Consider the following 22,230-nt stretch of genomic DNA (forward strand, 5'->3'; position numbering starts at 1 on the left):
GGGAATATTGTTTTTATATATTTTTTTATTTATTTCAGTATTCCTTACTACAGCTGGATCAACGATTCTTATATAAATTATATTTTTAACCTTTTTTTTCATTGTGGAAGTTTGAAACTAGTGATTTTGCAACTTTCAGGTGGATGAAAAGTATTGAAAAATCATATTTAAAAGGTGGTACATTTTTAAAAGGGGTTTTTTTATCACCATTTCCCTACAGAAAGAGGTATTTGTCCAAAATTGCAATTATTTTAAAAAATATGACCCAGGACTGTTTGGAAATATTCTTTTTTTCCTAAACAAACTGGTTTTACAGTGTGGGCTTCTATACAATTTAGGTTAGATGTTACACCATATCCAACAATCCAGCTTATGGTCATCAGATGATAAAACTGCCATCTGGGCTCCTGGTTTTCTGATGCAGTGGGTTTTTCTCATGAGTGTAAGATGAGGATTTCAGCAGTAACAAATCTCTCCATCAAGCATGAGCAGAAATACATTCTCCATGCAGATTCTTCTGGAGCAGTAGAAACTCCAGTTTCAGCTGGGTTTTTTTAGCAGGTTGAGGCTGGATCAGTGTTCAGCTCTGAGAGGTGGAATTAGGCTTGCGGTCTCACGCTCACACCTGTCCGCGTGATTTGAAATGGTTTTCAGGTGCAATCTTTAGTGCAGGACAGGTGCTTAATGGTAACCAGACAGAGAGGAAACACAGACAGACACTTCCACACCGGGAGATGGACGTGGAGAGATCTGAAGATGGAGATAAAGAGAGGATCTCTTCCTCAAGGGTGTTTAAAAGTCGAAGCAGCAAAAGTCCTACAACTGCACTGTCACGCTTTTCTCTACTTTTGTCTGTTTAGCCAAAAAACTAAATGCAGAGCAGCTGGACTTCAACAAGATCTTCCTATAGTCTTCTCTTCTTTGATCTTTTTCTTTTACTTTATTTTGTGTATAACAAATTCTTCTTCTTTATCACTGTATTCTTCTTGTTTAGTTTCTTTTATTTAATGTTGTGTTCGTGGTGTTCTTATGTTCTTATTCTTGTCTTTTTGTTGCTGTCTTTGTATTCTTCTTCTTGTTGTTCTTCTTGTTGTTCTTTTTGTTGATCTTCTTGTTGCTCTTCTTGTTGTCTTCTTTTTGATCTTGTTGTTCTTCTTTTTGATCTTCTTATTGCTCTTCTTGATCTTTTTGGTATTCTTGTTCATGTTCTTCTTGTTGATCTTGTTGTTCTTCTTGTTATCTTCTTTTGATCTTTTTGTTCTTCTTATTGATCTTCTTATTGATCTTCTTGTTGTCTTCTTTTTTATCTTCTTTTTGAGCTTCTTGTTGTTCTTTTTGTTGTTCTTCTTGTTGATCTTCTTATTGATCTTCTTCTTGCTCTTCTTGTTGTCTTCTTTTTGATCTTCTTGTTCTTCTTGTTGTTGTCTTCTTTTTGATCTTGTTGTTCTTCTTGTTGTTCTTCTTGTTGTTCTTCTTATTGATCTTCTTATTGATCTTCTTCTTGATCTTCTTGTTGTTCTTTTTGTTGATCTTCTTGTTGTTCTTCTTATTGATCTTCTTCTTGCTCTTCTTGTTGTCTTCTTTTTGATCATCATGTTGTTCTTCTTTTTGATCTTCTTGTTGTTCTTCTTGTTGATCTTCTTCTTGCTCTTCTTGTTGTCTTCTTTTTGATCATCATGTTGTTCTTCTTATTGATCTTCTTGTTAATCTTCTTGTTGATCTTCTTATTTATCTTCTTCTTGCTCTTCTTGTTGTCTTCTTTTTGATCTTCTTGTTCTTCTTCTTCTTGTTCTTCTTGTTGTCTTCTTTTTGTTCTTCTTATTGTTCTTCTTTTTGTTCTTCTTATTGATCTTCTTGTTGTTCTTCTTGTTGTTCTTTTTGTTGTTCTTCTTATTGATCTTCTTCTTGCTCTTGTTGTTCTTCTTGTTGATCTTCTTATTGATCTTCTTCCTGCTCTTCTTCTTGTCTTCTTTTTGATCATCTTGTTGTTCTTCTTTTTGATCTTCTTGTTGTTCTTCTTGTTGATCTTCTTATTGATCTTCTTGTTAATCTTCTTGTTGATCTTCTTATTGATCTTCTTCTGGCTCTTCTTGTTGTCTTCTTATTGATCTTCTTGTTGTTCTTCTTGTTGTTCTTTTTGTTGTTCTTCTTATTGATCTTTTTATCTTCTTGTTGTTCTTCTTATTGATCTTCTTCTTGCTCTTCTTGTTGTTCTTCTTATTGATCTTCTTATTGATCTTCTTCTGGCTCTTCTTGTTGTCTTCTTATTGATCTTCTTGTTGTTCTTCTTGTTGTTCTTTTTGTTGTTCTTCTTATTGATCTTTTTATCTTCTTGTTGTTCTTCTTATTGATCTTCTTCTTGCTCTTCTTGTTGTTCTTCTTATTGATCTTCTTATTGATCTTCTTTTTGCTCTTCTTGTTGTCTTCTTCTTGCTCTTCTTGTTGTCTTCTTTTTGATCATCTCGTTGTTCTTCTTTTTGATCTTCTTGTTGTTCTTCTTATTGATCTTCTTATTGATCTTCTTTTTGCTCTTCTTGTTGTCTTCTTTTTGCTCTTCTTGTTGTTCTTCTTATTGATCTTCTTTTTGCTCTTCTTGTTGTCTTCTTTTTGCTCTTCTTGTTGTCTTCTTTTTGATCTTCTTGTTGTCTTCTTTTTGCTCTTCTTGTTGTTCTTCTTATTGATCTTCTTTTTGCTCTTCTTGTTGTCTTCTTTTTGATCTTCCTATTGATCTTCTTTTTGATCTTCCTATTGATCTTCTTTTTGATCTTCTTGTTCATGTTGTTCTTCTTATTGATCTTCTTTTTGATCTTCTGGTTGTTCTTATTGATCTTCTTGTTGTTCGTCTTGTTGTCTTCTTATTGATCTTCTTCTTCTTGTTCTTTTTACTGTCTTGTTATTGATCTCCTTGTTGATCATTTTGTTGTTTTTGTTCTTATATTTCTATTTTCTATTTCTATTTCTATTTTATCTTATTATTCTACTTTCTGCTATATTTCTACTATATTGTTATTTGCACACTAGTGGAAATCTGCACCCAAGTTTTTTACTCACCTGTACTCTGTTATGTAACAATGAAATATCTTGAATCTTGTTGTCTTCTTGATCATCTTGTTGGTATCCTTGTTATTCTTCTCTCTGTCTTCTTAATGTTTTTCTTGTCGTATTTTAATCTTTTTTTTTATTATTATTCTTGTTGTTATTCTTATTTTTCTTTTTGCTGTCTACATGTTCTTCTTCTTCTTGTTGTGTTGTCTAGTAGTCTTTATGTTGTTCTCTTTGTTTTCTTGTCTTTTTGTTGTTCTTCTTGTGTTTTCTTGTTGATATTGTTTTTGTGTTGTCTTTCTTCTTGTTTTCTTCTTGTTCTTTCCCTTTGTTTTTCTTCTTTAATTTTCTCTTCTTCTTTATGCTCATATGTATCTTTTTTATCTGTTTTTCTTGGTTCTGTCTTTTTAATCCTTTACTTTTTTTGTGATCTACTACTATTTGTATTTAACTTTTTTCCTTTTTTTCACCAAGTGTTGTCTTATTTGTGTTCAGCTGTTTTATTTAATATCATTAGCCATCTTTATTTTTGATACTTTGTAAAATATATATTTTTCATTCATCTTCTTTGTGTGGCCTTTTATATCATTTTACATCTTTTACAATGTTTTTTCTTCCTCTCCTTCTCGTCCTTCATCACTTGGTTCGGCTTAATTTAGTAAATGTTGTTTTTCTTCTTCATAACTTTCTCATTTTTATCTTTCTTTATCTTCTTTATCCTCATTTTTATCTCCACCATGTTCTTGTCTGTGTTCTTCATCCTTTGTATATATATAATTTTTTTTCTCGTTTGATGTTTCGTCTCCTTGTCTGTCTCTATCTCCTCTGTCTTCCAGTAGATGTTGTTCAGGCTGCGTGTTCGGGCCTACGCAGATTGTGGAAGGCTGTATGGATGCGTCAGCCGCGTGTGACTAATGCACCCGGTCGGCACTTCGGCGCACGTTCTCTAATCTCGCTCCAGTTCCACAGCAGCTGCCTGAACGCTCCCCGACACTCCAGCCTCACATCATCACGCCTGTTCCCACAGCTGTCCTGCTGCATCACGCTCTCCATCCTGCTAATTAAGCAGTATAATCAAGTCATTAGCCAATGGGTAATTGTTATTTTTATTATTGCTTTCTGCGAGAGACCCTGAATGGCTGGACTGATGGAGTGAGTGCAGCGTTTATCTATGAATAATTTAATTATTAGTTAATGATTTATGGAGATTTATGGAAAGGAAAAAAAAAAACAGAGTGCCATGTTCCCATTTTAAAACAAGCTTTCCTAGTATACTGGAGGGCTTATCAGTGCTTTTCCTTTTCTTCTTTACTAACAGAACTTGATAAAGACTTGAGCGCTCTCTGATAGAGCTTTTACACCAACATGGAACCATTCTGGTTCAAGAACCTAATTTTAAATCGGTTTGTTCTGTTTCCACCAACAAAAGCTGCCTTACTGTAAGCCCGGATAAGTTGAATTTACTTTAAAAATTTGAGAAAACCAGTTGCCTTAAAAAAGTTAAGTAATGGATAATGGAAACTTGAGTTAGCATCAATTAAAACATCAAGTTATTACAACTAAAGGTAAAGTTGAAGAAGAAAGCCAATGGAAAAGAAGCTGTCAATGACAACAGACTGAACTCAGTTATTATAAGTTGGTTCAACTGATCTCAGTTTCAACGTGCATTAATGGTATTAAGGAATAGTAACAAAGCTAATTAGAAGGACCCAAAAAGTATTGCCTCATGCACGTATACTGATTTTATGACTTTTAATTTTTTTTTTTTTATTCACTTCATTCTCTTGGAATATGTAAAATAAACCTAATGGCGCCTTTTCCACCTGAACAAAAAAACAATGGAACGCACGTCAACTTGTAATTATGACCTCCAACCTCATAAGTAAGATTTGAAGGTAGGTTCTGGAACCAGAAGCGTTCATTTCGCAGTGAAAAGTGAAAAGCAGAGAGTAAAGACAAAAATGCACTGTCACCCAAGGGAACTCCAAATCCCAGAGTTCCAAGCAGAGATCAGTGCAAGCCAGGTGCATCTGTTGGCACTGGTATATAAGGACATGTCAAGCAGCAACAGAGGGTAACAGAGGGTATTGAAAAGACAAAAAAAGACAAGAAGAGAAAAAGAAAGAAAGCCAAAAAAACAAGATCTCAAAAAAATCTCAAAAGAAAGCAAAGGCTCACAAAAAAAGCCAAAGATATCTTAAAAGAAAGGCTTGCAAAAAAGAAAAAAAATTGATCTCAAAGAGAATCAAAAAAGGAGACCTCAAAAAAAAGCAAGAGCAGCACAAAAGAAAGATTATCTATTATCTATCTATTATTATCTATTATTTTTTTTGTTTTTCCTTTGTTTGAGCAATGCCACGTGGCATTTTCTTTGTTTGAATTTCCCGCCCTTTTCTCTTAATGCATAAGGGGGTGTAATTCCAGCTGCTGCCTGTACTTGTCATTGAAGCAGTAGTATAGGGTTCACCGAGCACTCATCATCATACTAATCATCAACCAATAATAATAAAATACATTATAATTTATAAATAAATATATTTACCTCTTTGTGCTTGGTTCCAATGCTTAACTGCAAGTGACAGAGAGTGATATGTCATCCACTTCACGCCACCATCATGAAGCAGAGGAGTGTGTTCAGCAGCAGACTGCTGTCACAGAGCTGCACAACAGACAGACTCAGAAAATCCTTCATTCCGAGAGCCATCAGACTCTTTAACTCCTCCCATCGGGGACGGAATGCTGCAGCTGACTGAGTTTAATCCAGTCACACCACATGGACTTTATTACTCCACCACTTAATTATTTACATTAACACTTCCCCAACCTCACTTATTCAATTCATTCAAGTACACTTTACTCATGATTGTGTATTCACTTTTTCACATTCTCTTTTTAGAACTGTCTTCTAACGTATGCATATTTATATTATATTTCTACGTCACATCAGTGACTTTTGTAATCGGTGTCATTGCACACTGCACTTTACTCTGTTAATTATTTAATTATTTAATGACCATTAGCAACATCTACTGCACTGCTCTGTTTACAGATATACCTTTACCTTGTATAGTTAGGTTTTTATAGCCTTATATATTTTCTATTGTTCTGTATTTTGATTTGTCTGAGTATGTTTCTTCTTGTATTGTATTGTTGCTGCTGGATCTATCTATCTATCTATCTATCTATCTATCTATCTATCTATCTATCTATCTATCTATCTATCTATCTAAGATTACCAGAGAAGAGCCATTAATCCAGATGTTAAGTTTTTTTAAATGCTTGTAAACATTCAACTCCGTGAAAAAAAAATTATATATTACATATATATTATATATATATAATTATAATGCATTATATCGCTTTGTGTGTAAAAGCGGTAACACTTTCTACGAATGTCATCTTCATTAGACTATATAACTACATTCATTATATATTATAATGCATCCATAAGGCATTATAAACATGGCTATACATATTTACAAAAATGCATAACCCACTATAGCCATGTTTATTAAGCATTATGACTTGTCATCATAATTCATTATAAGCTATGCTTATGATATACATATTAAAATAGTATATATCTATCATTAATAATCTAGTCCCACAAAGAAAGACTGTCACTTTACTTAGAGCACACAAAGACCTGTTATAATACATTATTATTGACTGTAACTAATATTATATTCAAGACAAGTATAATTCATGAGTGGTTAAAAATATATTTATAGGATTACTGAGGGTATGTTTATAAGTTGGAAGCTGTTTTAGTCATGATAGAGTCTGCAAGCTGGGACTGAGTTTCTTGGTATTGACGTATAACATGTTATAAACACAGCTATTAATAATGCATTATAAGCACAGTTCATGATGCATCATAAACATGGCTATGATGACTTATAGAGTTTTATAAAAATGTATAGCCATGTTAATAATGCCTTAATTAATGAATGCATTATAATGTGTTATAAATATGTTTATAGAGTCTTATAGAGATGACATTCGTAGAAAGTGTTACCGTAAAAGCTTTATACTGTGGTGTTGTAACGTTTTATGTTTGAGATTATGAACATTTATGAATAGTTAGAAATGCTTATGTCAAGTGTTAGAAAGCATTATGAATGGTTTATGAAGCTTTATGAATGTATTTATAATGCATTATAGATACCCGATTCCAGTGTTGGGCATGTTACTTTGAAAAAGTATTTAGAAGCATTCATTCCGCAGTGAAAAGTGAAAAGCAGAGAGTAAAGACAAAAATGCACTGTCACCCAAGGGAACTCCAAATCCCAGAGTTCCAAGCAGAGATCAGTGCAAGCCAGGTGCATCTGTTGGCACTGGTATATAAGGCCATGACAAGCAGCAACAGAGGGTAGCAGAAGCTTTATGAATGCATTTATAATGCTTTATAGATACCTGATTCCAGTGTTGGGCACGTTAATTTGAAAAAGTTATTAGTTAAGTTTAGTTAGTTAGTAAAAGTAATTAGTTAAGTTACTAGTTACTTCTCCAAAAAAGTAACTGAGTTATTAACCAAGTTACTCCACTATAAAAGTAACTAGTTACCAGTAAAAGTAACTATTGTGTTACTTTTGTGTTACTCGCCTCGTAACCCCCCCGTTAGTAAAGCCGTTTATTTAAACGCTGTTTTTCGCATCACTGCCTGATTTATAGAAAGTGTTACCAATGGTTAGATTTTTAAAATCAAGTACTCACTCTGTAGTTTACTTAGTCATTCATGTAAAAAGGCTTTTTTTTTGGTGCAACCTGCTAAGAGAAAGAGATCAATGAAAAATAAAAAAGCAAAAGAGCTACAGTTTAGCACGGAGTTAGTTGTGAAGTTGGTTCCCTCGGACCTCCTGTTCAGCTGAACAGACAGACTCCATATTGTGTTTTGTCTGCATTGCCTGATTGATACACAAACTGAGATAGATGAGACGGCTTTCCTATTGACAGCCGCTGAGCTGTTAGATTCGCCGCATAATAATTATGACATATTTCTCAACATATATACAGAGACAGACCCACGTGAACTTCCGCAGCGAGACGGCTGGTGCTGGTGCTGCTCCGGCTCTGCTCTGCGGCACGCTGCGCTTTATACGAAAGACTGAGCGAGATGTTTATGAGCTCTGGTCCTAAAGGGACTGATTCCTGCACTGTTTTTTTTTTTTGTTTTCCAGCTCAAGCCCACCTTACCCACTGCCAGAGTGGTCAGGTGCTTCAACCAACGTGATCTCACACAGGAGCATCCATATAGATTAATAGTTTTATCAAAAAAAAAAAAAAAACACAACAAATCTTGCTATTGTTAATAGCTATTGTACTTGAAGAAGAATTGAAAAAGCAGCACGGGTTGAAAATGTTGGGGAAAACCTGTCTGTTTTGGACTTTGTGAGGCTTATAAAACAACAGTTAAATTGGCACTTTGTGTTATTTTGTTTCTTAACTGAAAGCAGGAGCATTTCTGAGTGGAGAACTGACAAAATATATTGTGTTTATTGGTACCACTGTGCTGGAACGACCATCCCTGCTAAGCCTAACACAGGAGTTGGACAATGAAACTGAAACACCTGTCATTTTAGTGTGGGAGGTTTCAGCCTGGTGGCCAATCTTTATTAATTGCACATTATTGCACCAGTAAGAGCAGAGTGTGAAGTTTCAATTAGCAGGGTAAGAGCACAGTTCTGCTCAAAATATTGCAATGAACACAACATTATGGGTGACATACCAGAGTTCAAAAGAGGACAAATTGTTGGTGCACGTCTTGCTGGCGCATCTGTGACCAAGACAGCAAGTCTTTGTGATGTATCAAGAGCCATGGTATCCAGGGTAATGTCAGCATACCACCAAGAAGGACGAACCACATCCAACAGGATTAACTGTGGACGCAAGAGGAAGTGAATTTTGTCACCTAACCACCACAAACTTAAATGTATTTTACACATTTTAAACGTGTGAAGTGGAATGGGAATGATACATGATTTACTTATTTTTTATCAAAAATATTCAGCCCCATTTACTCTAAAAGCCCTAAATAAAATACAGTGCAGCTAACTGCCTTCAAAAGTCACTTAATAAGTTAATAGAGTCCAGCTGTGTGTAACTTAGTCTCAGTATAAAATATAAACACCTGTTCTGTGAAGACATGAAACTTCCTGAGCTTGTGCTGTTTTATAAAGAAGAATGAGCAAAAATCTCAGTCTCTAGATGCGCCAAGCTGGTAGAGACAAACCCCAAAGCACTTACAGCTTTAATTGCAGAGAATGGTGGCTCTACTAAGTATTGATAAAGGTGGTATGAACATTTTTCACATTTTTATTTAATACAATTTTTCATTTTCACTATATTTATCATTTTAGTACCATTCCACTTCACACGTATTTAATACTTTGTGTTTGTCTTTCACTTAAAATCTCAATAAAAGATACATTAAAGTTTGTGGAACTTGTAAGGTGACAAAATGGGGAAAGGCTCAAGGGGTATGAATACTTTTGCAAGCCACTGTACCTAGTTGTGCGGCTTGTGGAACCCATAAAAGGGAAAGAAATGTAAAGGCATTGCCATTGATGACAAATTTGCTGGCACCAAAAGAAGCCATTGGACGCCATGAGTAGAAGAGATTTTGAAAGCATTTAAAGACTTTACAGACTTTATGCTTCAGTTTTCATGCTGTTCGGTTGAGTCTCTAACTGAGTCTATAGCTCTGCTAAAGAGCTTAGCCTCCATGCGTGAATTTGATACGTTGCTAGAGGGGTAACTCCATGACCAACTGGTTTATGGCTTTGGCAGCAAAGAACTGAGAGCTAAATTGCTTAGGGCAGCTTATTGTGAAAACACGGGCCGGGCAAAAGTCTCAGACAGGAAGGAAAAAAGAATGAGCTGGAGGTCTTGTGAGTCCATGAACATGATATAAGTGATAAACAGGAGGTCAGCTGGAGTGCAGGAGTGGACATTAACCAAAGAGTCTACTAGAGTCAAAAGAATAGGGTCTGGGGTTCTGAGTGATCCAGCAGGCTAAGCACTAATCCTGTTCATGTGGCTTGCCATCAGCTGCCAGAGCCCTGAGAGAGCACAATTGGTCTTGCTCTCTTTGTAGGTGGATAGATGAGGCTCTTTCTCCCCACATCACTCCAAAGAGGATGTCGATCAGCACAAGGCTGCATCTGTGAGCTGATGTATCGGAACCGAGTCGCTGCGCTTTCCTCTGAGTGCACTGTGATGCTACTCGGCAATGCTGCACCAGCAGCAGTTCTAAAAAAAGAAGTGGAATCTGACTTCATATGTATCAGAGGAGGCATGTGCTAGTCTTTACCCTCCTGGTGTGTTGGGGCATTACTAGTAATAGGGGGAGTCGTAATGAGTGGGTTGGGTAATTGGCCGTGTAAATGGGATAAAAAAATAGATTCAGACCTGAATTATCTCCAGTGATGGAAAGAAATGTATAAATCTGTAATGCACAGAAATGAAGGCTCTATTATTCTACTATGTAATCTCTCTAGCGAATAAATACAAATTTTGTTTTATATTGACCTTTTTATTTCATAAACAGATGAAAAAGTGTTCCAAATCATACAAAATTAGTAAAACTAGCAAATTAGCAAAATGAGCTTTTACTCTGCCTTTGGCTCTAGTACTACTGTTTTTCCAGTGCAGTGGATGGGACCAAGCTACTGTTTCGTTGGTTTATAAACTTGTTCATTGGCTGGTTCATGGTCCTTTCTGATTGACAGCAGCTCTCAAATAGTATTATGTGCAACAAAACATTTAAAATTAAAGAACATGCATGATGTCTATTGTAATGGATGCAAGGTCTGAAAGGGTTAAGACCAAAGGTGGAAAAAGAACTGAAAAATTGTAATTGAGTAAAATTACCTTACTTTACTTTTCTAAAATTCTACTCAAGTAAAAGTAAAAGTACCCATCTAAAAATCTACTCGAGTAAAAGTAAAAAGTACTCAATTTAAAATGTACTTTGAGTAAAAGTTACATAGTTACTTTTATTTATTTGATGTAAAAAAGTAAAAACAAATCATATATTTTTTTTTATGAACTATTATTCCACATAATAATTTAGACCTTTCAGGCAGTATTTGTTCAGACCACCGCATAAATCTCATCATCATTTCTAAGATCCATTTTTTTTCTTTACTATTAAAAAATTATGGTTATATAGGAGACTATAAACTGCATTTTTATAGTTTTACAGGTCATTATTATTTTTTAACGTGCAATCGCTGTGCTTTAACTGCTATTTACTTGTTTTTTTTAACATTTAAGCAGATTGTTTAATGATAAAAGCACTACACCACATGCTTTCTCAGGTTTGATGTGGAAGTTTTGAAAGCTGAACAGCTCGGTCTGGCAGGACACATTTTGTATTGCATGAGGACGTTATTTCCTCGTTATTCCACGCGCGAGCATCCGTGCCAATTTTCTTTATTTTTTTATTCAGACAAATTTTTTCCCCCAGCATTTTATTTTGTACTTAGTAATTGGGAATTTTCCAATGTAGTGAAGTAAATTACTTGTGTCAAAATGTACTTGAGTAAAAGTAAAATTACCTATTTTAAAAAACTTCCTTAAAAATTACAAATTACTCATAAAATCTACTCAATTACAGTAATATGAGTAAATGTAATTAATTACTTTCCACCTCTGGTTAAGACTAATTATTACTAAAATACGCAAAATAATCTTATACATACAGTGGTTAGTAAGACAAAAAAATCAAGATTTATTGCCTTTAAATTAGATAATTTCCCTTTTTACTGTTTACACTGTAATAAAAAAACGGTAATTTTCCGGCAGCAGGTGGCGCCAGAAAATGTCTGTAAAAAAAATGAAAAATACTGTTCCATTTAAAACATATATAAACCGTAAAAAAAACATTTATTGTATTTACTATGATTACTATTACTATGACTATTACTGTCATTTTACAAGAACTTGTCCTATAATTACATGAAATCTTTCACTTTCAACAGATTTTAATTCTTAAAAAAGTATCATACTCCTTATAAAACATAATAATTATTAACTTTACAAGAAACTGTCCTATAATTACATGAAATATTTCCCTTTTAACAGATTTGAATTCTTAAAAAGCATCATATACTCCTTATAAAATGGAATAATTATCAATTTTACAAGAACTTATCCTATAATTACATTAAATCTTTCACTTTTAAAATACACTTCTTACAAACCATTTATTCACTTATTCCTGGTATAATCTGATTTCCTTTCCTAATCCTATTAAGAAGAGTCTTGGCCAATTGTGTCTCACTATGGTGGATAATCCCCCTCTTAAAACTGGGCTTGTGACACTCCTGAAAAAGTGAAAAGATAAAAAAATAAAAAATTAAGACTCTTTTTAAGACACAAATTGTAAACCTGATTTAACATATTTAAGTCAATAGCTGGTTACATCTTATTCAAGAACAGACTTAATCAATTAGTTCCTAAGAATCCTAAGAATCTCATTTATCATAAACCTTTTGTCGGCTTACTGTGATGTTCTTCCAGATTTACTGAGGACCTTTTAATTCTATAAAAGCTGTCAGTAATTACAGAAAGATGAACCATGGAATTGTCCTCACTGCCTGCCGAGCAGCTTTTGACATGCAAACACCAAGCTGACATCCTCAACCGTCTTTATGCGTTGTGACTCACTGCTAGCATATTAGCTTGTGATGCTTCAGCTTACAGGGTACAGGCTGTAATCTTGTGGAAGATGTCAGACAGTGCAGAAAAAACCATTACACATGCTTGTCAGTCAGGGTTGACGAGTTCATAAATTGAAAAGAAAACAGCGCTAGGTAAGCATGCTGAGATAAGTGTCTTAAAACACTCTGGTTTAGGATGGTGTAGAGGTGATGGCTGTACCATCCACACTGTAGCACTAGTCTGATCGAGCTCCCCAGACTCAAATTGGCCATCAGAGACATAAGAGTTGACACAGACAGACTTGAACTTCATAGAGTCCACTCAGGTTCAACTTGGACCTCAAAGACTGAAGAAACACTTGAAGCTTGACATGGACTCACGCCCAGAGACTTTCTACTCCAGACACTCAGCCCAGAGACTCAAGCCTCAAATCTCAAGAGTTCCAAAAGACTTGACCCAGAGACTCAAGACTTAACGCAGACTTTGTTCCCAGAGACTTAAGACTTGTTGCAGGCTTGAACCCCAGAGACTTAAGACTTGTTGCAGGCTTGAACCCCAGAGACTCAAGACTTGACACAGCCTTGAACCCCAGACACTTAAGACTGGATGCACACTTGATCCCCAGAGACTCAAGACTTGATGCGGGTTTGAACCCCAGAGACTCAACACTTGACACAGACTTGAAACCCAGAGGCTTTAGACTTGAAGCAGGCTTGAACCCCATAGACTCATGATTTGATGCAGGCTTGAACCCCATAGACTCATGATTTGATGCAGGCTTGAACCCTATAGACTCAAGACTTGATGCAAGCTTAATCCCCAGAGAATCAAGACTTGATGCAGGCTTGAACCCCAGATACTCAAGACTTGATGCAAGCTTGAACCACAAAGACTCAAGATTTGATGCAGGCTTGAAACCCAGAGACTCAAGACTTGATGCAGATTTGAACCCTAGAGCCTTGAGATTTGATGCAGGCTTGAAACCCAGAGACTCAAGACTTGATGCAGATTTGAACCCTAGAGCCTTGAGATTTGATGCAGGCTTGAACCCCAAATAATCAGGACTTGACACAGACTTAAAACCCCAGAGACGTAAGACTTGAAACAGGCTTGAAACCCAGAGACTTAAGACTTGACACAGACTTACACCCCAAATACTCAAGACTTGATGCAAGCTTAAACCACAGAGACTTAATGCAGACTTGAGCCCCAAATAATCAAGACTTGACACAGACTTAAAACCCCAGAGACTTAAGACTTGATGCAGGTTTGATCCCCAGAGACTTAAGACTTGATATAAACTCGAACCTCAGAGATTCAGGACTCAACACAGACTTAAACCCCAAAGACTCAATACTTGACACACACTTAAAACCCAGAGAATCAAGGCCTGATAGAAGCTTGAACCCGAGAGAATAAAGGTTTGACACAGACTTGAACCCTAGAGACTTAAGACTTGATACAGACTTAAACCCCAGAGACTCAAGACTTGATTCAGACTTAAATCCCAAAAACTCAAAACTTGATGCATGCTCAAACCCCAGAGACTCAAGACTTGAAACAGGCTTGAAACCCAGAGACTTAAGACTTGACACAGACTTACACCCCAAAGACTTAAGACTTGATGCAAGCTTAAACCACATAGACTTAAGACTTGATACAGGCTTGACACACAAAGGTTCAAGATTAGATACAGACTTGAAATCCAGAGACTCAAGACTTGATACAGGCTTGAAACCCAAAGGCTCAAGATTAGATACAGACTTGAAATCCAGACACTCAAGACTTGATACAGGCTTGAAACCCAAAGGCTCAAGATTAGATACAGACTTGAAATCCAGAGACTCAAGACTTGATACAGGCTTGAAACCCAAAGGCTCAAGATTAGATACAAACTTGAACCTTAGAGACTCAAGACTTGATAAAGACGTGAATCCCAAAGACTCAAAAGTTAACTTAGACACTTACCCCAAAGAATCAAATTAAATTCATAAGAAATTCAAAATTTGCTTCAGACCCACACCTACTCAACTCTGACTTGCATTTCTGAGGTACAACTCAAACTCACACACTCAAGATTTGGCTCAGACTTGAACCCCAGTGACTCCAAGACTGAACTCAAACTTTTAACCCAAAGACTAATGATTTAGCTCAGATTATCACCCCAAAGAATCAACTCCCTGAGATTCCATTTGGACTTACACCCAGAGACTTGAACCTCAACACAGCTTTCCTTTTAGTTTCTTTTAGCCCAGAGGTTCAGGTTCGGCACCACATCTACAGCTAATGCGCAGAGAAACATGAGAACTTCACCCAGCTGGTGTTTTCTGATTTTCTGATGTGGGAACACGGCTGGCGTCTAAAAGGTATGAAGAGTGTATCGAAGTGAAAGAAAATGTAAAGTCAGCACCCCATCATCCTTTCATCTCAAGAGTGGCTGAAGAGGCTGCTATTGACGCAGTGTGAGCTGCCTCCAGAGAAACACTCACACACACACACACACTCACACACAGATCCAGGCTATGCTTTAGAACATTGCACTGGTAGATTTTTTGTTTTATTGAATTACAGAAACGCTCAGCAGGGAGCTGCAGGGAACGGTCCCTCTGAATTATTCCTAAAAAGACACGAACAAATAAAGTTCAATCTCAAGTTCAACCAAAACTCTCCACTGAAAACAACAGCCAGAACTACACCCCGCAGAGATGCCTTCCTATCAGAAGGTGTTGGGAAGGAATGTCTCTGGAGGGGATGTAACAACGTTGACAGTAGGGTGTGTGTGTAGTATGTGTGAGTGTGTTGGGTAATGGGGAAATAAAAAAAGAGGAGATGCTGAGAACCATTGGGAATTGCTAGATTCTACTTAATTTGACTGACATGCCGTTCACTACTAGCATTTAAACTGGTAAACGCTTTCCATTGTAACTGATGAAAGTGGAGTGAAGCTAGGCCAAACCACTTCAAATTGTCTGTGAAAGGTGTCAGTCAATAGCTGTGCCCTTTTGCAGAGGGCCCGAGACTAAAATTCACTGAAATCCAACAAACACTAGCCAAGAAAAACTGTGCAAACCTTCCACTCCAAAAAATGGCATTTAACTGTACTAAAATTCTATTATTCTTCTTTATTAATTCTTTAAAAATCTCTAAACCTCTTCTTTATCCAGACTAATCATGGTCTGTTCCTCTTTTTTACATTACATTACATTACATTTGGCAGACGCTTTTGTCCAAAGCGACTTACAATAGTGAAGTACAAAACTGATAGAAGCTTAAATGTAAAACATCTTAAGATAGGGTTTAAATGAGGCTGAAGGGAAATAGTGGGATAGAGGAGTAAAGGAGGGGAAGAAGGAAATGAGGTTAGAAGTAGTTAGTGTGTTAGAGGTTTTAGGAGAGTAGGTGCTCTTTGAAGAGCTCTGTCTTCAGGAGTTTATTAAAGATAGCAAGAGATTCTCCTGATCTGGTAGTGGTAGGTAGTTAGTTAGAGGTGTTAGGAGAGTAAGTGCTCTTTGAAGAGCTCTGTCTTCAGGAGTTTATTAAAGATAGTGAGAGATTCTCCTGATCTGGTAGTGGAAGGTAGTTTGTTCCTCCATTGGGGAACTCTGTATGAGAACAGTCTGGATTGCTTTGTGTGAGTGTTTGTTTGGTAAAGCGAGGCGACGTTCATTGGAGGAGCTCAGCGGACGGGATGTGGCGTAAGTCTTCAGGAGTGATCAGTGCAGGTAGGAAGGAGCTGTTCTGTCATCACCTTGTAGGCGATTGTAAGAGCTTTGTATTTGAGCAGCAACTGGTAGCCAATGGAGCTCAGTGAGTAGTAGGGTGACACGTGCTCGTTTTGTCTGGTTGAAGATCAGACGTGCTGCTGCATTCTGGATCATTTGGAGTGGTTTTATTACACAGGCCGGGAGGCCAGTTAGCAGGGCATTGCAGTAGTCGAGGCGTTAGATGACCACTGCTTGTATCAGGAGTTGGGTGGCCTGTTGCGTCAGAAACGGTCAAATTTTTCTGATGTTGTAAAGCGTGAAGTGGCAGGATCGAACCGCATGTTTCAGTTTAAAAGCAAAAGCTTCCAAATGCAAAAGCCTCACCTGGAACAATCTGAAAACCTTTTACCAGAAGCATAATGGGAAATTATCTCAGAAAGAATCTAGTTGTAGTCTTGCAGTTAGTGATCCCCAGTCTTTGTAAAATCTTAATGATTATTAATGATCTTAGTGATCTTAATGATTATTTTGTGACTAAAAAGTCTACGATGAGTCTTTAGATGTGAGAGGGGGTCAGACTTCAGTCTGTTAAGTCTTTTCACAGTCTTTTCAAAGTCGTGTAGTGAATGGATAGCTTCAGTTGGAGAATAAACTCACACAATTTAAAACTTTCACACATTTTTGTTTAACTCCAGGTTTTCGAACTCCAGGAATTTGTTGTGTAGGCTTAGTAAAAGGTAAATACAGGTTTATTTACAGACTAGTTAAGTTAGGGATAGACAACCAGAGAACTGGATAAACAACACTCACACCGAATATAGGAGACGTAGTGGAAAAAACCAGAGAGTCACAGTCCGATAATGCAACAAGTCCGATAAGGGCAAAGACGTAAGGCAAAATAGGTCATAACAAAAGGGCAGACAGAAAAAGGTTGGGAAAAACGTTCAGTACGCAACATGAGTCGACAGTACCTCACAAAATATAGACGCCAACTGAAAGCTTATGTACAAAACAGAGAAATACATTGAACTGGAACTTCCTAGAACACAGGTGACTCAGAACGAGGGAGCGTAACGCGATTGGGTGAAGGTGAGCGGCTGACGGTGACGTCATCGCCAGTGGGTTTATGGGAAATGGAGTTCGGGAGTGTGAAAGGAGAGTCTAGAGACGTGACATTACGGTGCTCCACTTCAGTGCTGTGCAGTGATGCGACCATTATTACAGTCCGTGTACCATCAAAATGAACCTTAAGGCGATTATTTAATGGAAGATTGAAACACAATTTTGCTTTGGGTAAAAGAAACAGGATTAATGAGGAATTGAAGAGGAAGAGGATGGTTTAAGTATGCAAAGCAAGATACCAGAATTAAAAGAGTTTGTGTGTGTGTGTGTGTGTGTGTGTGTGTGTGTGTGTGTGTGTGTGTTTATTTAGCCCTCACCTGGACTGACACTGTATTCATTATGCACACCCCTGCCCATAACCCTGACCTTTACCCACAATCCCTCACTCCCCCTCCCTCTTTTACACACACTCATTAGTGGGATTTAACCTTTAGCGGAGAATGGAGAGGCGGAGCAAGAGGGGCTTCAAACCATTCATCAGCTTCCTGTAGCCTCTGGGTTCAGTCGAGAACAATAAGTGAACAATTAGACTGAGTGAAGACGCCCCCTTCAGGAACGCTTATGCAAATGAGAAAGGTAGAAAGAGAAAAAAAAAGGAAAACATCTGAATGTTTAATTTAATTTAAACCGCAGGATTAAAGAAATACTCGGTAACACTTCCTATGAACCCTGTATTCATGATGCATTATAAATGCATTTATAATTTGTCATTATATGACATGCATAATACCTTGTAAAAAGCCTGGATAATTGCTCATGAGTACTTACAGTGAGGTTCATAACACATTATAAACTACAAGTATAAGGGTTTATAAAGAAACGGCGTATGATGCCTTATAATATCTGTTCATAAGAACATTGTACAATGTAGTGTTATAATGATACAACAATTTGATATATTTTGGTTTAATGCATTATAATATGCAGCTATGATTTCTCAAATTTAACTTTTATAAAAGTGCGTAACACATTATAAAGCCTTATATACAGTCATTACTGACTTTAAGTGAAGTGTGTTTTCAAATGCATTTTAAACGTGAAGTAAATTTTATTATGCCTCACTGTAATGTCTTATAGAGCATTATGAGTGCTCTTTACTGGCTTTAAGTAAAGTGTGTTTTCAAATGCCTTTTCAAATGCCCACAGTGAGACATAATAACATTTACTTGCTTAAAAACACGTTTAAAACACACTTCACTTAGAGCCAAACAAGAGCACTCATAATGCTCTATAAGACATACAGTGAGGCATAATAAAATGTACTTCACGTTTAAAAAGCATATGAAAACACTAAAGCATTATACCAAAATACACCAAATCTGTGTTATAGTGCATCACAACACTACATTGTCCAATGTTCGGTAACACTTTCTATGACTGTCATCTCTATTAGACCCTATAACCACATTCATAACATATGATAATGCAATCATAAGGCATTATATACATGGCTATAAATATTTATAAAAAATGCATAACCCATTATAGCCATGTTTATAAAGCATTATGACGTGTAATCATAATACATTATAAGCTGTGCTTATAATACATATGTTAAAATAGTGTATATATATTGTTAATAATGTAGTCCCACAATAAAAGTCTAGAGTGCAAAAGACCTGTTATAATACATTATAATTGACTCTAATTAATATTATGTTCAAGGCAAGAATAATTTATCAGTGGTTGAAAATATATTAATAGGATTACTGAGGGTGTGTTTATAAGTTGGAAGCTTTTTTAGTCATAATACAGTCTGCAAGCTGGGACTGAGTTTCTTGGTATTGATGTATAACATGTTATAAACACAGCTATTAATGCATCATAATCGCATGAACATGAGCAAAAAAATGGATCTGCAGTAAAGGGTTAATAGAAGTCAGTGGCATTTAGTACATTTAAAACACTAATATACATTTAAAACTGTCCCCGTTTATTTAGTTAACACTGTATTTAGTTAAACTGCTTGTAAATTTAGCTAATATATACCAACTGACCAGTTTACTAACCCTACCCCCTTATTTACTGTATATCCTCACTGTTCATTTTTATAGGTTCATTAATGCTTTGCATTTAGTTTTGTATTTGTTTAGCTATTTTCAATAAAGCTTTAGGGGTATATTTTGTATAATCGTTTGTTTACAGTTTGTGGTAGATTTTTAATGAATTATTATTATTATTATTATTATTATTATTATTATTATTATTATTATTATTATTAATAATATAGACCTGGGTTTAACCCTTATAAAATATTACGTACAGTAATCTTTCACTAGGTGGACAAATTCTACCACCTGAGCTGTGGATCTCTGCAGCTCCTCCAGAGTGACCATGGGCCTCTTGGCTGCTTCTCTGACCAGTGCTCTCCTTGCTTGATCTGTCAGTTTTGGTGAATGGCCATGTCTTGCTAGGTTAGCAGGTGTAAAATACTTTTTCTTTATTTTTTTTTTTTATATATAATGGATTGTACAGTGCTGCTGAGTTCCTTGGTCTTCATGATGCTGTTTGTTTACTAGTGTTCTCTAACAAACCACTGAGTCCCTCGCAGAACAGGTTTAGTAAGTTTATTAACATTTCTGAAGGTGATTAATTGCAATGGATTGTATTTAGGGGTTTCAGAGTAAAGGGAAATTGGTACTTTTGGAACCCACTGTATATATGTGGTTTATATGTGGTTCTGGGATGATGTTTGAGACATTATTTGCAATAGGGTCTAATACAAACCAAACTGAACTGAACTGAACTGAGCTGAGCTGAGCTGAGCTGAGCTGAATTGAGTTAGGACAGATGAGTATCCTCCAGTGTGAATTGTGATGCAGGCAGGCAGCTGTCAGCTTTATCCCATCTGGAAGAGCAGGAGCGCCGGAGACGTCCCTGGAGTTTTTTCGGAAACAGCTGGTAATTGTGTTGGCTAAGCTGCCTCTGCACTGACCTGCCTCTGCTGTCCCCATCCCTCCCTCTCTCTCTCTCTTTGACATGTCTGTTTGTTTGCTGGTATTTTTAGACATCATATCTGATGGCGGAGACGGGCAAATGCATCACTGTCCGTGAACTCCATCCTCTGTCCTCCTCCTTCACCCCCTCCTGCCTCGGGAGGCTCTGCTGCTGCTGCTGCTTCCTTCACTGTCGCTGTATCCAGGTCTAAAAGGGCTCATATATCACAAAACTGGATTGTTCATGCTTTAGTATGGTGTGTAAAGTCATGTGTAAAAAGAAGAGTTGCTAAAAAAACAACAAAAAATACCATTTTTAGGCCCATCCAGTCAGCCTACAGCAGCTTAGCCCCACTATATTCAACCTACAGCAGTTTAATACTCTTAATATTCAGCCTACAGCAGTTTAATACTCTTAATATTCAGCCTACAGCAGTTTAATACTCTTAATATTCAGCCTACAGCAGTTTAATACCCTTAATATTCAGCCTACAGCAGTTTAATACCCTTAATATTCAGCCTACAGCAGTTTAATACCCTTAATATGCAGCCTACAGCAGTTTAATACCCTTAATATTCAGCCTACAGCAGTTTATTACTCTTAATATTCAGCCAACAGCAGTTTAATACTCTTAATATTCAGCCTACAGCAGTTTATTACTCTTAATATTCAGCCTACAGCAGTTTAATACCCTTAATATTCAGCCTACAGCAGTTTATTACCCTTAATATTCAGCCTACAGCAGTTTAATACCCTTAATATTCAGCCAACAGCAGTTTATTACTCTTAATATTCAGCCTACAGCAGTTTATTACTCTTAATATTCAGCCTACAGCAGTTTATTACTCTTAATATTCAGCCTACAGCAGTTTAATACTCTTAATATTCAGCCTACAGCAGTTTAATACTCTTAATATTCAGCCTACAGCAGTTTAATACCCTTAATATTCAGCCTACAGCAGTTTAATACCCTTAATAGTTAGTCTACAGCAGTTTAATTCCCTTAATATTCAGCCTACAGCAGTTTAATACCCTTAATATTCAGCCTACAGCAGTTTATTACCCTTAATATTCAGCCTACAGCAGTTTAATACCCTTAATATTCAGCCTACAGCAGTTTAATACTCTTAATATTCAGCCTACAGCAGTTTAATACCCTTAATATTCAGCCTACAGCAGTTTATTACCCTTAATATTCAGCCTACAGCAGTTTAATACCCTTAATATTCAGCCTACAGCAGTTTAATACCCTTAATAGTTAGTCTACAGCAGTTTAATTCCCTTAATATTCAGCCTACAGCAGTTTAATACCCTTAATATTCAGCCTACAGCAGTTTATTACCCTTAATATTCAGCCTACAGCAGTTTATTACCCTTAATATTCAGCCTACAGCAGTTTATTACCCTTAATATTCAGCCTACAGCAGTTTATTACCCTTAATATTCAGCCTACAGCAGTTTATTACCCTTAATATTCAGCCTACAGCAGTTTATTACCCTTAATATTCAGCCTACAGCAGTTTAATACCCTTAATATTCAGCCTACAGCAGTTTATTACCCTTAATATTCAGCCTACAGCAGTTTATTACCCTTAATATTCAGCCTACAGCAGTTTATTACCCTTAATATTCAGCCTACAGCAGTTTAATACCCTTAATATTCAGCCTACAGCAGTTTAATACTCTTAATATTCAGCCTACAGCAGTTTAATACCCTTAATATTCAGCCTACAGCAGTTTATTACCCTTAATATTCAGC

The sequence above is a fragment of the Astyanax mexicanus genome, chromosome 23, assembly GCF_023375975.1.
Source record: "Astyanax mexicanus isolate ESR-SI-001 chromosome 23, AstMex3_surface, whole genome shotgun sequence".
Taxonomy (NCBI): Eukaryota; Metazoa; Chordata; class Actinopteri; order Characiformes; family Acestrorhamphidae; genus Astyanax; species Astyanax mexicanus.